Genomic DNA, 17,919 nt, shown 5'->3' on the forward strand with positions numbered 1-17,919 from the left:
AACTGAGCTATTTTTGAAAGAACATGACCACCTTCAAAAGTAGGTATTATTGAATGTATGTGCATGATGTGGTTTTCTGTGTTTATTGATTCATTTACTTATGTAACAAACATTTTATGATGTTTATTATAGTAAGTGCTTTATCCATGCTAATTCATTCTATTCTCCTAATGACTCTTTTCAATAGAAGAGGAATTGCAACTGTTCCCACCATAACGAGAAAAGATCCTGTGCTAATCAGTTAATTGTTACCTTAACATGTTTTTTATTGCCTTAATGTGTTCTTTTCCTTAGCAAGTCTTGCTCTAAAGCTTTGGTCCAACACTACAGATTATTAGTAAAAAAAATCATGCTGATAATGACTTATGTTTGAATGGCCTGTTACCACTTATATATGAAGAAGCCATATAAAGAGACATTAGGTCATATATCAAATTCTAAAAAGGTTTTATTTTTCAAGATTTCAGAAGAAAGTACTTAAATACTTGGATGAAGTATATATAGTTTTAAAAATAAGCCACCATAGTCTGTTTATTTTTCTACTTTTCTCTGAAATGTACAGGTTTCTTTGCTCTTGACTTTGTGTTTTGTTGTAGAAACTAAGGATCAGAAAATTACTTATCTCTGTGGACTTAGCCTATAAGCACTTGAGCAGCTTGCATCCGTGAGAGTTAAGTGTCAGGAATTATGTTGATATTTGCTACTGAATGTCATAAATTAGTCATGTCTTATGGGCTTAACATACTGTTCAATTTACTTTGCTTTAAAAGTCACCACTTTAAATATAAGCTATTGAAATCAAAACACAGAAGGATCCAGACCTTTTTAGAAGCCTGGGTGCTCCTAGCGTTGGAACTAGTTTTCTGAATCTGTTGGACATTATTGGTTCGCACAAGGGGGCAGTCTCTTCTAGAGCATGTTTAGTTTGTGGTATTCATAGCTTTGGTAGTTCTCTTCGTTTTTGACAAAGACTACTGTGAAAAGAATTTTGCGTTGCATCCAAACTTATAGTAATCTATTCTTGGGGAACACAGTAATTTAGGGGATAGAATATTCTAGCAGCACAAAATACAGATTAGGTTGCATCAGTATCTCTATATGTATTGCTTCAAAAGACACAGTTAGAAATGCAGTAGATGGGTCGGGCGCGGTGGCTCAAGCCTGTAATCCCAGCACTTTGGGACGGGCGGATCACAAGGTCGGGAGATCGAGACCATCCTGGCTAACACGGTGACACACCGTCTCTACTAAAAAAAATACAAAAAACTAGGCGGGCGAGGTGATGGGTGACTGTAGTCCCAGCTACGTGGGAGGCTGAGGCAGGAGAAAGGCGTAAACCCAGGAGGCGGAGCTTGCAGTGAGCTGAGATCCGGCCACTGCACTCCAGCCTGGGTGACAGAGCGAGACTCCGTCTCAAAAAAAAAAAAAAGAAAAGAAATGCAGTAGTTGACTTTGACAAGAATGATTCGATGCTGAGAAGAGTCTACCAGTTATTATACACACAAATATTATTTATTTCATGACTTCAGAACACGTCCCATATTAAAACTTCTGTATGAATTTTGCAGAAAGTTTTGCATTTGCTTTAATTATTCAAAGTAAATCCTTGAGGAGTTTAATATCATTCATTTTACAAGAGAATGAAGTAATTCAAGTATACACATCTTTAATAATTTGTTTAGGGTATAAACATGCTGAGAAGATGGAAATCAAGCCGGGCGCGGTGGCTCACACCTGTAATCCTAGCTCTCAGGGAGGCAGAGGCGGGAGGATAGCTTGAGCCCAGGAGTTCGAGACTTGCCTGGGTAATACAGCGAGACCCTGTTCTCCACAAAAAGGAAAAAAAAAAAAAAAAAAAAAAGACAAAAAAAGATGGAAATCAAAAGGTATTTTTCCATCTTTGATCAAAGTATAAAGTATCAGACAATTTTACATATAATATTCTTTATATATATTATATACTTTATATACATTTCTTTAAATATTCTTGTGAAGAAGTTTGTGTGTGCCAAACCTATACAGAGAGAAACTGACATAGGATGAAATTGAATGGAATGAGAGCTTCAATATATATATAATTCCAATATATATATACTTCCAATATATATACTTTACATATATTATATACATTTCTTTTAACATTCTTGTGAAGAAGTTTGTGTGTGCCAAATTTATACAGAAAGAAACTGAGATAGGATGAAACTGAATGGAATGAGAGCGTCTGATGAATTAGAGGAGTTGTTGATTGTGAAAACCAGGGCTTAGTCATTGCTCTCAATATTGAGTACATGAGCTTCCAAATACATTTTTTTTCTTTTTCGTTCTTTTTTTTTTTTTTTGGAGACAAGAGTCTTGCTCTGTCGCCCAGGCTGGAGTGCAGTGGTGCGATGTAGGCTCACTGCAACCTCCGCCTCCCAAGTTCAAGCAATTCTCCTGCCTCAGCCTCCGGAGTAGCTGGGACTACAGGCGCCTGCCACCACACCCAGCTAATTTTTGTATTTTTGGTAGAGATGGGGTTTCACCATATTGTCAAGGCTGATCTTAAACTGCTGACCTTGTGATCCACCCACTTCGGCATCCCAAAGTGATGGGATTACAGGCGTGAGCCACCAGCCCAGCCTCCAAATACTTTTTGTAGTCAATTTTTTTGAAATTAAAAATACTTGCTAGGTAGTAAGATAGCATTAAAATTATTAGTAAAATATGTTTACAAAGTAATGTGAAAAACTAGTTTTTCAGTGTTACTGTACTTCATTTGCTAAGTGCTTTGAGGAAGAAGTGGGAAGATTTTTTTGAAATAACTTTTTTGAAATAACAAAAGCTCTAAATGTGCTTTTGTCGTAGTGCTCATTTTAAAAAGCATAGATAGTTCAACAACACAAAAAGAAAAATTTAAATCACACATTACTACAAATTCTCTAACGTCTTTTACTCTTCAGTAGATTGCAAGCCTTTTCCCAGGTAATCTGATTTTTGTTCTTGTTGTTTTTAAATATATGGTGCGGCCGGGCGCGGTGGCTCATGCCTGCAATCCCAGCACTTTGGGAGGCCAAGAGGGGAAGATCATGAGGTCAAGAAATCCAGACCGGCCAGGCGCGGTGGCTCACGCCTGTAATCCCAGCACTTTGGGAGGCCGAGACGGGCGGATCACGAGGTTAGGAGATCGAGACCATCCTGGCTAACATGGTGAAACCCCGTCTCTACTAAAAAATACAAAAAACTAGCCGGCTGAGGTGGTGGGCGCCTGTAGTCCCAGCTACTCGGGAGGCTGAGGCAGGAGAATGGCGTAAACCCGGGAGGCGGAGCTTGCAGTGAGCTGAGATCGCGCCACTGCACTCCAGCCTGGGCGACAGAGCGAGACTCCGTGTCAAAAAAAAAAAAAAAAAAGAGATCAAGACCATCCTGATCAACGTGGTGAAACCCCGTCTCTACTAAAAATATAAAAAATTAGCTAGGCATGTTTGTGCACACCTGTAGCAACCCAGTTATTCTAGAGGCTGAGGCAGGAGAATCACTTGAACCCAGGAGGCAGAGGTTGTAGTGAGCTGAGATCGCACCACTGCACTCCAGCTTGGCGACAGAGAAAGACTCCATCTCAGAAAACATAAATAAATGTGTGTATATATATATGCATATATATATATATATGTACGTATACACATATATATGGTGCATATATTGCATAATACAGAGAAACCGTAAATTATGTAACCACTTCCCTAATGTTGGCCTTTTGTATTATTTTGTTTTTATTATTATACATAGTAAAGCCTTTGTGTGTATCCATCATTATTATGATAAATTCCTAAATTAGAATTGCAGGATTAAAAAACACACTCATTTGCAGTTTTTTCTATCATATTGCCAAATTTCCAAGTTTGATATTTTGTGGTAGGATCAGACTTTTTATGGCAAGAAATATGTTTAAGCTTATGCTTCTTCATAAATCTTCTTTCATGATAATGTAAATTTTTACTTGTTCCAAAAGTACATATTTTTGCTTGGAAAAAGAGTAGATCAATTATTGTAAATGAATGCCAGACTTTAACACACACACACACACACACACACACACATACAGAGAGAGAGAGAGAGAGAGACAATTAACTTTGTAATGAATTGTTTTTACCAGTTCTCCTTAATACTCTTTTTCTCTGAAAATGGATGTTTGTAGATTTTAGCAGTTTGTGTTATGGAAGACAGAAATTTCTTTTCCTACAAGGTGGATAAGGTAACTTTCATTTTTGGCTTGCTTTCCCTGAGTCTCAGTCAGAAGAAAATACTGACTTTGAATTAGTGTCAAGCTTGTAGCTATTTGTTTTTCACGGGACTGTTGATACATTTTTAGAAAGTTTTTGGTTGCTGTTTTGGTTAATTTCTCTTCCTTTCTACAATTGTTGTCTTTCAGTACTCCCTGATATTTTTCTTCTTGAAGAAGTAGCTAGTTAATTTTAAAGTTCTTCTCCTCACCCCAAGAACTTCTGCCTTTATAATTGTTTCTCTCTTCATATTTATTTTATACAAGATATGTGGCTGATGATATTGTTTCTGTCTGTACAGATGGAGAGTTAAGGAATAAAGAGGACAGACTAGATTACCTCAAACACTGAAATGCTATGATTTGTCCCAAGTCATAACATGCATTATCTGACCAAACATATGTGCTTTTTCTCTAGAAGCATTTTGTCATTTTGAATAAAATAGGTCTTCTGAATTTACCTTAATGAAGTTGACAACTTTCAGAGGTTTTCAGTGGTGAAGAGAAACTTGGATAAGGAGATAACTGACACAAACAGAAAAAACCTCGTCTCTTCTGGATGCCTTTAATGCCAGTGGTCATCACCAGGTGTAGATCAGCCACCCTTTACCCAGGTGGGACTGCTACCTTCTCATCTGCAGGTGTATCACCTCAGAAATCTTCCGCATCTCACTGTCACCCAACACATTTTCTCCTTCCAGGCCTCTGCAGTCTCACGAGTTTGTCTGTATGTTTCTTCTTATAACCTACCCTGCTACCCTATCCAGCCTGGATCTCATAGGAGATTAACTGAAATACTCCCAACATTGGGCCTTTCATGTGCCCCTGTCTTCCTGCTGTACACTGGTAAAATACCAGCCCAATCCAGTCTGTTGTTCTACTTCTGTATCTGAGGGCTAAAGAAAAAGCAACTAGTTATACAGATGAACCCTGTTTTAAAGTAACTATTAAATCTTTTCAATCTCATCTAAGTACTCAGCCTTGTCTGATGCCTTTTGCTTGCCCAACCCTGTTTAGTTCTCTCATTCTCTTCAACATCTTTACCAAATCTCCTTCCCTCTCTTGACCTTCCTGTCTCTTCACCTGATAGATATTCTTAGCTCCTACTTCATTGAGAATTTTCTTTTTCTTTTCCTTTCTTTTTTTTTTTTTTTTTTTTTTTTTGAGAGGGAGTCTCGCTCTGTCGCCCAGGCTGGAGCACGGTGGCGCGATCTTGGCTCACTGCAAGCTCCACCTCCCTGGTTCAGGCCATTCTCCTGCCTCAGCCTCCCAAGCAGCTGGTACTACAGGTGCCCGCCACCACACCTGGATAATTTTTTTGTATTTTTAGTAGAGATAGGGTTTCACCATGTTAGCCAGGATGGTCTCAATCTCCTGACCTCATGATCCACTCGCCTCAGCCTCCCAAAGTGCTGGGATTACAGGCGTGAGCCACCGCGCCCGGCCTTCATTGAGAATTTTAAGGTTTTGCTCTCTTCCATAAATTGACCTGTAGGAGTATCCTTCTTTACCCCTTTCCTATGGTTCTTAGGGAATGGAATGTTTGTCCTGAGAAGGCCAATACATCCATCGGACACTTGTCTCTATCTCCATTTGCTATGTAAGTATTTGACTCCAGCCATCCGGTACGCTGGCTCTGTCTCTGGTTTACACCTGCTGTCTCTGTGTCAGCACTCACTTCCGCTTTAGCGCCTTGACTTCTTCCCTCACAACACTACTGAACTTGTCAATAGGCACATCGGTGATCTCCTGCATGCCAAATCTCACGGACATTTTTCTTCGTGTTATTTGTCTGCTGCTCTGCCTGACTTGATATTATAATCTCCTTTCCTGAAACCCTAGGCTACTGTAGCACAGCACTTTACTGGTTCTATACTTACCTTCCTTGCTTCTGTTTTGCTTTTTTTTTCCAGGTCCCTCCCTCCAGATATGGCCTAGGAATCCTTTAAAACACAGTGCTCCAGGAAGAAATTAGTTGGAGTTAGTTCACAAGATGCAATTTATTTGCCATCCACCCTTGTATTTCAGCTCTATGATTTGTCCTTGACATTCCTGTCTATAAAAACACTTTCTCCTTCCCAGAGATGGCAGCTAACAAGACCTAGCAAAGAGAAATGGGAATTTTCATTCACAATTTCATAGGGAAAGCAATTGTAAGATTATTTTACTGCTAAGGGTAATAAAATTAATGAGAGAGTTGAAGAAAGAGGCAAGAATTCTGAAACTGTCTAGAACCAAGTAAGAGATAAAGCTGAGGAGTTTTATCCATACTTGTAGGCTGTGATTGTTTCATAGAAGTACTCTCTGATTTATGGGCATGTCATTGATTATCACTAGAATTACAGATTGGGCACATTAAGCACATCAGTGTAAAAATCCTTGACATTTTGGCCGGGTGCGGTGGCTCACGCCTGTAATCCCAGCACTTGGGGATGCTGAGGCCGGCAAATCACGAGGTAAGGAGTTCGAGACCAGCCTGACCAACACGGTGAAACCCTGTCTGTATTAAAAATACAAAAATTAGCCAGGTGTGGTGGCATGTGCCTGCAAACCCAGCTACTCAGGAGGCTGAGGCAGGAGAATCGCTTGAACCCGGGAGGCAGAGGTTGCAGTGAGCCAAGATATCACACCACTGCACTCCAGCCTGGGCAACAGAGGGAGACTCTGTCTGAAAAAAAAGAAAAAAAAAAAAAAAAAAAAAGGCTTGACATTTTAAAAATACCTCTGGCAGAGTTTCAGTGTAGTCGTGATATTTAAAATATTATCACAATTTGTAGGTTTCTTGCGTATAATTTTGTTTAGTCACATGCGTGATAAGAACATATAGACTTCTTGCTGGGGGCATTGGCTCATGCCTGTAATGCCTGTAATACCCACTACTCAGGAGGCTGAGTCGGGAGGATTGCTTGAGGTCAGGACTTTGAGACTAGCCTGGACAATATAGCAAGACTCTGTCTCCTACAAAAAACATAATCATAAATAGATTTCTTGGTTTGTAGGGTTAACTTTTAATATTTTCCTCCCATTAATTTGCCCCCCGCTTTTTTTTTTTTGAGATGGAGTCTCTCTCTGTCACCCAGGCTGGAGTGCAGTGGCACGATCTTGGCTCACTGCAACCTCTGCCTCTTGGGTTCAAGTGATTCTCCTGACTCAGCCTCCTGAGTAGCTGGGACTACAGGCATGTGTCACCACACTGACTAATTTTTTGTATTTTTTTAGTAGAGTTGGGGTTTCACCATTTAGCCAGGATGGTCTCGATCTCCTGACCTCGTGATCTGCCCGCCTCGGCCTTCCTAAGTGCTGGGATTACAGGTGTGAGTCACCGCCCTCAGTCTAATTTGCCACTTTTATCTGACTAAGATACCTTAACTTTTTCCTTGGATTGGTGATATAGTGAAATGATTAGGGCAGGGTTTTGAAGCCAGAGAGATTTAGGTTCATATCCTGGTGTGGGCTGTAGATTTTGGGGGCAGTGGACTTAAATCCTCTGACTTTCCAGTTACTTTGATTTATTTTGTTTTTACTTTTTGAGATGGAGTCTCCCTCTGCCATCCGGGCTGGAGTGCAGTGGCGCGATCTCGGCTTCCTGCAAGCTCCGCCCCTCGGGTTCACGCCATTCTCCTGCCTCAGCCTCCTGAGTAGCTGGTACTACAGGCGCGTGCCACCACGCCTGGCTCATTCATTTTTGTATTTTTAGTAGAGACGGGGTTTCACTGTGTTAGCCAGGGTGATCTCGATTTCCTGACCTCGCGATGCACCTGCCTCAGCCTCCCAAAGTTGCTGGGATTACAGGCCTGAGCCGCCGCACCCAGCATCCAGTGACTTTTAAGTGGGTGAAATAACCCTTACTTTGTGGAACGTTGCAAAGATTAGAGAGGATGTATGTAAAATGTTTACCTATTCCAGTGCTTGGTATGTAGCAGACGAATTCTAAAATTACACTGAACCATTTTGCCCACTGTGGCTTTAGAATAGAAAAGTATACTCATACATGAGAATTGTGCACCTAGAGCTAAGTGACTCTAGCCCTGTGGAAACCTTCAATGCCAAAATGGCATGTAGGACTAGACAGATTAATGTCAACTGTCCCTGTCTATTAAAACTCACTGTATTGGGCCGAGGACATCGCTTGGCGGATGAGTAAGCCTCACCCATCTGGACAGCAGCATTTATACTTCAACTTTACTTTTATCTTCATATTTGCTGCTTGTTGTTAACTTGCTTGTGGTAACAAGCATGAATGATTCACATACACACATACATATTCTTTGCCTTGTTGTGAAATATTACACCAAGGAGAAAACACCATTGTCAACTTAGTGACAGTAAAGTAGCCCCAGACACAGTGCTCTTCAGTGGAAACATGGGAAGTTTGTGGAAGAAGCTCTGTGTCATAGTGATAGCCGTAAACTTTGGAATATGCAAAGATCTTGAAGTGTATCTCTCACCTATACCAGGGATTTTCGTACAGTAGAGAATTGCATTTTGAGCTTATGAGAACTGGTAGCATTGGATTATTTCACTTTCTGTCTATCACTCCATTCATGGGGTATTTTAAGATTTCATGTCAAAGCTCCATTTGTCTCAGATGGTACAATTGTCTGCCATGTTGAACTAGGTGGCAACGCAAATTAATACTACCCTGAAACAAGACTTTATTTTTTATTTTTTTATTTTTAAAATTTTTAAAAATTATAGTTTAAGTTCTGGGATACATGTGCAGAATGTGCAGGTTTGTTACATAGGTATACATGTGCCATGGTGGTTTGCTGCACCCATCAACCTGTCATCTAGGTTTAAGCCCTTCATGCATTAAGTATTTGTCCTAATGCTATCCCTCCCCTTGCCCGCCGTCCCCTGACAGGCCCTGGTGTGTGATGTTCCCCTCCCTGTGTCCATGTGTTCTCATTGTTCAACTCCCACTCATGAGTGAGAACATGCGGTGTTTGGTTTTCTGATCCTGTGTTAGTTTGCCGAGATGATGGTTTCCAGCTTCATCCATGTCCCTGAAAATGACATGAACTCATTCTTTTTTATGGCTGCCTAGTATTCCATGATGCATATGTGCCACATTTTCTTTATCTAGTCTATCCTTGATGGGTATTTGGGTTAGTTCCAAGTTTTTGCTATTGTGAATAGTGCTGCAATAAACATATGTGTACATGTGTCTTTAGAGCAGAATGATTTGCAATCCTTTGGGTATATACCCAGTAATGGGATTGCTGGGTGAAATGGTATTTCTGGTTCTAAAAGTCTTAAAATATCCTCTAAGGGAGATTTCAAAATACAACATCCATGAGTCCACAGGAGACCTGCTCACAGACGCCATCTGTAATTTACAGGAAGATGACGCTGACACTGGCTTAACCATGCACTTAGCACACCACAGTTACAGTGAAAATCCAATTTTGTGCCAAAAGTGGGAAATAAATGAAGGTGTAAGTGTTTGCTTTAGGAGACTTTATTTGATTCATGTAAATAGAAAATGGTTTTATTACATGAAAATAAGATTTAAAGTGGTCATTGTGAGGAATCGCCACACTGTATTCCACAATGATTGAACTAATTTACACTCCCACCAACGGTGTAAAAGTGTGCCTGTATCTCCACATCCTTTCCAGCATCTGTTGTTTCCTGACTTTTTAATGATCGCCATTCTAACTGGCATGAGATGGTATCTCATTGTGGTTTGGATTTGCATTTCTCTAATGAGCAGTGATGATGAGCTTTTTTTCATGTTTGTTGACCACATAAATATCTTCTTTTGAGAAGTGTCTGTTCATATCTTTCACTCTCTTTTTGATGGGTTTTTGTTTCTTGTAAATTTGTTTAAATTCCTTGAGGATTCTGGATATTAGACCTTTGTCAGACGGATAGATTGCAAACATTTTCTCCCATTCTGTAGGTTGCCTGTTCACTCTGATGATAGTTTTTTTTGCTGTGCAGAAGTTCTTTAGTTTAAGTGTTTATTTTAATATTTGTGGAATAATGTCCAGTTTTATCAAGCAGAATGATCTACATAGGAGCTTTTATGCAGAACTCATTCTTCTTCACTTAGAGCTTGTTAGTCCCGTAGTAAAGTCAAATCCATCTTCAGTTGCTACGTGCCTTTGTTGAACAGTTAAACTTGAGCTGGAGATGCTCTGCTAGAGGGAGGAATTTTCACTCCCCAGATGTGTTTGTGTAATATAACGTATTTTTCCCCTTTCCCCTGTGGAAACTTTGTGGACAGATTATTTCAGTGTTAACCCTGATGGATATTTTAGTAATCGAACAAGTGTCTGTTACTCCTTTATTCATTTATTTATCAAGCACTTAATGGGTGTCTTCTGGGTGCCAGACACTGCACTAGACTCCGGGGAGTCAAAGATGAATCACACTTAGTCTCTACCCTCTAGGAATTCATTCTGGTTAGAGAAATTGTCAACAAACCATTATGATCCTGTGGGATATTTTTTAAAGTATGACATGAGATAACGTGTGTGAAAAACTTTGTAAGCTTTACACATTTAAGATTTTTTTCTCCAGTGCATAGCATGATGCCGGACATATCTTAATTGCTCTTTGTACCCTTCAATGAACTGGTGAAGGGCCAAGAGTTATGAGAGGATAATACTAGAGTGGAGACGGATCAGTTCTGCCTGATGGACAGGGGGGATGCGGAGGCTTCTAAGAATATCACTTTTGAAATGGTCTTGGAAATATAAGTTGTTTATTTTAAGAATTGAGAAAAGAGACTCTGGGGGGGCAGCTGTGAGTCGTTAAAGTGCCTGGATTAAGATGAACCACATATCTACAGGCTTATACAGTTTACAAGACGCTTTTGTTTACCATATCTCTTTTGAGCCTTATGACAGGTGCATGAGGTGAGTTCATACAACCAAGAGAAACCTTGACCAGAACCTGGGTTCTAGGGTGTAAGAGACAGCATCTGGCCAGTTTATTCTTTACAATTTCACGAATGTTGTGATTGCTAATATTATTGTATTTCTATTTGTGAAAGCATGGTTTTCTGAGTTACAGGTATATGAAAGACAAATATATACATGTAATAAAATGTATAGTTTTCTTTTTCTTTTTCTTTTTTTTTTTTTTGAGAGAGAGTCTCGCTTGGTCCCAGGCTGAGTGCGGTGGTGCTATCTTGGTGCACTGCACTGCAATCTCCGCCTCTGAGGTTCAAGCTATTTTCCTGCCTCAGCCTCCCAAGGAGCTGGGCTTACAGGTGTGCACCACCATGACTGCCTAATTTTTGTATTTTTAGTAGAGAGGGGGTTTCATCATGCTGGCCAGGCTGGCCTCGAACTCCTCACCTTGTGATCTGCCCACCTCGACCTCCCAAAGTGATGGGATTTTAGACGTGAGCCACCGCACCCAGTCATAGTTTTCTTTTTATTTCTGTAAAGCAGGTTAGCTTGTATTGATTCATGAGGAGGTTTTTTTCAGAGGTTTCAAAAACAAGCTAGAAAATGCTTCCATAATATTTCATAGATTCTTTATGATTCAAGCAGTTTTTCAGGATTTTCAGTCCATTTAAAGCATTTCTCTAACGAACACTAAGTAAAAATTATGAGCTCTACATTCTCTTGTAAGCTTTCTTTTTCTGTTATAGTTGAGCAACTTTTTTGACATTTTTATTTTTATTTTTATTTTTTATTATTTTTTTGAGACGGAGTCTCCCTCTGTCACCCAGGCTGGAGTGCAGTGGTGCGATCTCAGCTCACTGCAAGCTCCACCTCCCAGGTTCACGCCATTCTCCTGCCTCAGACTCCCAAGTAGCCGGGACTACTGGCGCCTGTCACCACGCGTGGATAGTTTTTTTGTAGTTTTAGTAGAGACGGTGTTTCACCATGTTAGCCAGGATAGTCTTGATTACCTGACCTCATGATCCACCTGCCTCAACCTCCAAAAGCGCTGGGATTACAGGTGTGACCCACCATGTCTGGCCTAGTTGTAGCTCTTATGTTTAGATCTTCGATCCATTTTGAGACAATTTTTGTGTGTGGTGTAAGATAAGTGTCCACCTACATTCTTTTGCATGTAGATAATCCAGTTTTCCCAGCATTATTTGTTGACAAGACTCTTTCCCACTGAATGATCCTGATACTTTGTTGCAAATCACTTCCCGATAAAAGCAAGAGTTTATTTCTGAACTCTCTGTTCTCTTTCAGTGCTCTGTTTTTATGCCAGTAAAACACTGTTTTTTATTTTATTTATTTATTTATTTATTTTATTTTATTTTATCTTTTTGAGGTGGAGTTTCACTCTTGTTGCCCAGACTGGAGTGCAATGGCAGAATCTTGGCGCACTGCAACCTCCGTCTCCTGGACTCGAACAGTTCCCCCACCTCAGCCTCCCAAGTAATTGGGACCACACGTGTGCACCATCACACCTGGCTAATTTTTTTATTATTTGTAGGGACGAGGTCTTGTTACGTTGCCCAGCTTGGTCTCGAACTCCTGGGCTCAAGAGACCCTCCTGTCATGGACTCTCAAAGCTCTGGCATTACAGGCATGAGCCACCATGCTTGGCTTTAGGTTAGTTTTTAAAATCCAATTTGTCAATCTTTGTCTTTTTTTTTGAGACGGAGTGTTGCTCTGTCACCCAGGGTGGAGTGCAGTGGTATGATCTTGGCTCACTGCAACCTCCACCTAGTGGGTTCAAATGGTTCTCCTGCCTCAGCCTCCAGAATAGCTATTACAGGTGCCTACCACCACGCCTGGCTAAATTTTTTTTTTTTTTTTTTTTTTTTTGTATTTTTAGTAGAGACAGGTTTTCACCATGTTGGCCAGGTTGGTCTCGAATACCGAACCTCAAGTGATCTGCTCTCCTCGGCCTCCCAAAGTGCTGGGATTACGGTCATGAGCCACTGCACCTGGCCAGTTTTTGTCTTTTATTTGCTGTATTTAGGTATTTGGGTCATTTACGTAGTTACAGATGTTGTCAGAGTCCTATTTATTTGGGGGGGAAGTGGGGGGACAGAGTCTTACTCTTGCCCAGGCCGGAGTGCAGTGGCTCAATCTTGGCCTACTGCAACCTCTGCCTCCTGAGTTCAAGCAGTTCTTGTGCTTCAGTCTCCCAAGTAACTGGGATTACAGGCATGTGCCACCATGCCCAGCTAATTTTTGTATTTTTAGCTAGAATTACAGGCCTCAGCCACCATGCCTCTTTCAAGTTTTTGTTTTTTGATTGCTCTTTATCCTGCTTTCTTTTGGGTTACTTGAACATTTTTGGAATTCCATTTTTCTTGTATTTTTTTTCTACCCCAATTCACTATGCCAAAACCATTTTTCTTTATTGTGTTTTATATCTGTTTATTTTAGTTCCTTGATATTGTTTGGATATTTGTTCCATTGAATTTTTTTTTCTTCTTTTTTGAGACAAAGTTTTGCTCTTGTTGCCCAGGCTGAAGTGCAATGGCATGATCTCGGCTCATGGCAACCTCCGCCTCCCAGGTTCAAGTGATTCTCCTGCCTCAGCCTCCTAAGTAGCTGGGATTACAGGCATGCGCCACCACAGCAGCTAATTTTAGTAGAGATGGAGTTTGTCCATGTTGGTCAGGCTGTTCTTGAACTCCTGACGTAAGATAATCCACCCACCTCAGCCTCCCAAAGTGATGGGATTAACAGGCATGAGCCACCGTGTCTGGCCTTTTTTTGGGGAGGCCAAGATGGGTTAGTCACCTGGGGTCAGGGTTTGAAACCAGCCTGGCCAACATGGCAAAACCCCGTCTCTACTAAAAACACAAAAATTAGCCAGGCATGATAGCGGCACCTGTAATCCCAGCTACTCAGGAGGCTGAGGCAGGAGAATCGCTTGAATTTGGGAAGTGAGCTGAGATCATGCCAGTGCACTCCAGCTTAGGCAACAGAGCGAGACTCCATCTCCAAAAACAAACAAAAAACAACCACAAACAAAAAAAATTTTTTTCAGTTAATTCTGATTCTTATTTCTAACATCGGTGAGATATTAGAAATAAGATATATCGATGTTTACATTTGTTTATTGCCTTTTTCCATTCAATTTGAAATCTTCCCAATTCTTGGTGTCTTTTTGGTATCACAAATAACTTTTGATTGAAACCTGCGCATTTTTGTATTGTCATGAGACTATGCAGCTTAAACAACTGTTTTAACTCTTACACTGATCTAACAGGGGCAGAGTGCTGGTGCCACCTTGTTAAGCCAGGTTGGGGATGAAGTTCAGGTTCTCTACTTTGTCTATGTTGATATTTGAGGTAAACTCCCTTTTAGTTACTTTTTTTTTTTTTTTTGAGACGGAGTCTCGCTCTGCCACCCAGCCTGGAGTGCAGTGGCACGATCTCGGCTCACTGCAAGCTCCGCCTCGTGGGTTCACGCCATTCTCCTGCCTCAGCCTCCCGAGCAGCTGGGACTACAGACGCCCGCCGCCACGCCCAGCTAATTTTTTGGTATTTTTCTTAGAGATGGGGTTTCACTGTGTTAGCCAGGATGGTCTCCATCTCCTGACCTCTCGATCCACCCGCCTCGGCCTCCCAAGTGCTGGGATTACAGGTGTGAGCCACTGTGCCCCGCCTCCCTTTTAGTTCTTTGCAGAGGTGGAAGCTGTGGCTCTGCACCTGATCTCCGTGGTGGATGTAGCCTCATTTGTTACTGTGTGTAGGTGTTAAGTAATGATCAGAGTCGGGCGAGGTGGCTCACCTGTAATCCCAGGACTTTGGGAGGCTGAGGTGGGAGCATCACTTGAGGTCAGGAGTTCAAAACCAGCCTGGCCAACATAGTGAAACACGGTCTCTACTAAAAATACAAAAAAATACCAGGCATGGGGGCACATGCTTGTAATTCCAGCTACTCGGGAGGCTGAGGCAGGAGAATTGGTTGAACCCAGGAGGTGGAGGTTGCAATGAGCCAAGGTCGCCACTGCACTGTAGTCTGGGTAAGAGAGCGAGACTCCGTCTCAAAAAAAAAAAAAAAAACAGAAACGGATTATAGCATCTGTGAATGGAATAATTTGTAGATCCTTGGCATTCAAGAATTTGATGTTAGCTTTCTCAACTATTTATGAACCATGAAGATGCATATGTTCTGTCTAGATGGAAAGCTGAACGCTGTGTGCGGTGGAGGTGGTGTTGAGGACGTCGCGTGGCGGATGAGTAAGCCTTACCCATGTGGACAGCAGCATTTACACTTCAACTTTACTTTTATCTTCATATTTGCTGCTTGTGGTTTTTTGTTTTTTGTTTTTTTTTTGAGACGGAGTCTCGCTCTGTGGCCCAGGCTGGAGTGCAGTGCCCGGATCTCAGCTCACTGCAAGCTCCGCCCCCCGGGTTTACGCCATTCTCCTGCCTCAGCCTCCCGAGTAGCTGGGACTACAGACGCCCGCCACCTCGCCCGGCTAGTTTTTTGTATTTTTTAGTAGAGACGGGGTTTCACCGTATTAGCCAGGATGGTCTCGATCTCCTGATCTCGTGATCCGCCCGTCTCGGCCTCCCAAAGTGCTGGGATTACAGGCTTGAGCCACCGGCTGCTTGTTGTTTACGTGGTCACTAGCATGAATGATTCACATACACACATACATATTATTTGTCTTGTTGTGAAATATTACACCAAGGAGAAAATACTATTATGAAGTTAGTGATGGTAAAATAGCCCCCAGACACAGTGCTCTTCAGTGGAAACATGGGAAGTTTACGGAAGAAGCTCTGTGTCATAGTGACAGCCTTAAACTTTGGAATATGCAAAGATCTTGAAGTATATCTCTCACCTATATCAGCGATTTTTGTACAGTAGAGAATTGCATTTTGAGCTTATGAGAACTGGTAGCATTGGATTATTTCACTTTACGTCTATCACTCCATTCATGGGATATTTTCAGATTTCATGTCAAGGCTCCATTTGTCTGGGATGGTACAAGTGTCTGCCATGTTGAAAGAGGTGGTAACGCCAATTAATATTACCCTGAAAACAAGACTTTATTTTATATTTTGTTTTTTTATTTTTAATTTTTTTTAAAATTATGCTTTAAGTTCTGGGATACATATGCAGAACGTGCAGGTTTGTTACATAGGTATACATGTGCCATGGTGGTTTGCTGCACCTATCAACCTGTCATCTAGGTTTTAAGCCCCGCATGCATTAAGTATTTGTCCTAATGCTATCCCTCCCCTTGCTCGCCATCCCCTGACAGGCCCTGGTGTGTGATGTTCCCCTCCCTGTGTCCATGTGTTCTCATTGTTCAACTCCCACTCATGAGTGAGAACATGCGGTGTTTGGTTTTCTGTTCCTGTGTTAGTTTGCGGAGATGATGGTTTCCAGCTTCATTCATGTCCCTGAAAATGACATGAACTCATTCTTTTTTATGGCTGCCTAGTATTCCATGATGCATATGTGCCATATTTTCTTTATCCAGTCTATCCTTGATGGGCGTTAGGGTTGGTTCCAAGTCTTTGCTGTTGTAAAGAGTGCTGCAATAAACATATGTGTACATGTGTCTTTATAGTAGAATGATTTGCAATCCTTTGGGTATATACCCAGTAATGGGATTGCTGGGTGAAATGGTATTTCTGGTTCTAAAAGTCTTAAAATATCCTCTAAAGCAGATTTCAAAATACAACATCCATGAGTCCGCAGGAGACCTGCTCACAGACGGCATCTGTAATTTACAGGAAGATGATGCTGACACTGGCTTAACCATGCACTTAGCACACCACAGTTACAGTGAAAATCCAATTTTGTGCCAAAAGTGGGAAATAAATGGAGGCGTAAGTGTTTGCTTTAGGAAACTTAATTTGATTCACATAAATAGAAAGTGATTTTATTACATGGAAAATAAGATTTAAAGTGGTCATTGTGAGGAATCGCCACACTGTCTTCCACAATGATTGAACTAATTAACACTCCCACCAATGGTGTAAAAGCGTGCCTGTATCTCCATATCCTTTCCAGCATCTGTTGTTTCCTGACTTTTTAATGATCGCCATTCTAACTGGCATGAGATGGTATCTCATTGTGGTTTTGATTTACATTTCTCTAATGAGCAGTGATGATGAGCTTTTTTCATGTTTGTTGACCACATAAATATCTTCTTTTGAGAAGTGTCTGTTCATATCTTTCACCTTCTTTTTGATGGGTCTTTCTTTCTTGTAATTTGTTTAAATTCTTTCAGGACTCTGGATATCAGACCTTTGTCAGATGGATAGATTGCAAACATTTTCTCCCATTCTGTAGGTTGCCTGTTCACTCTGATGATAGTTTTTTTGCTGTGCAGAAGCCCTTTAGTTTAAGTGTTTATTTTAATATTTGTGTGATAATGTCCAGTTTTATCAAGCAGAATGATCTACATAGGAGCTTTTATGCAGAACGCATTCTTCTTCACTTAGAGCTTGTTAGTCCCGTAGTAAAGTCAAATCCATCTTCAGTTGCTACGTGCCTTTGTTGAACAGTTAAACTTGAGTTGGAGATGCTCTGCCAGAGGGAGGAATTTTCACTCCCCAGATGTGTTTGTGTAATATAACGTATTTTTCCCCTTTCCCCTGTGGAAACTTTGTGGAAGATTATTTCAGTGTTAACCCTGAGTGATATTTTAGTAATCGAACAAGTGTCTGTTACTCCTTTATTCACTTATTTATCAAGCACTTAATGGGTGTCTTCTGGGTGCCAGACACTGCACTAGACTCTGGGGAGTCA

The 17,919-nt window shown here is 41.0% G+C and overlaps 1 protein-coding gene across 3 annotated transcripts in view; it reads left to right on the plus strand.

The window, feature by feature from the left end:
• LOC117067497 (schlafen family member 12-like) overlaps window positions 1-17,919 on the plus strand; it is a 139,989-nt gene that overhangs the window by 25,645 nt on the left and 96,425 nt on the right. The window lies entirely within an intron of this gene.

This window comes from Trachypithecus francoisi, unplaced genomic scaffold (genome assembly GCF_009764315.1).
Source record: "Trachypithecus francoisi isolate TF-2019V2 unplaced genomic scaffold, Tfra_2.0 Lachesis_group20, whole genome shotgun sequence".
NCBI lineage: Eukaryota > Metazoa > Chordata > Mammalia > Primates > Cercopithecidae > Trachypithecus > Trachypithecus francoisi.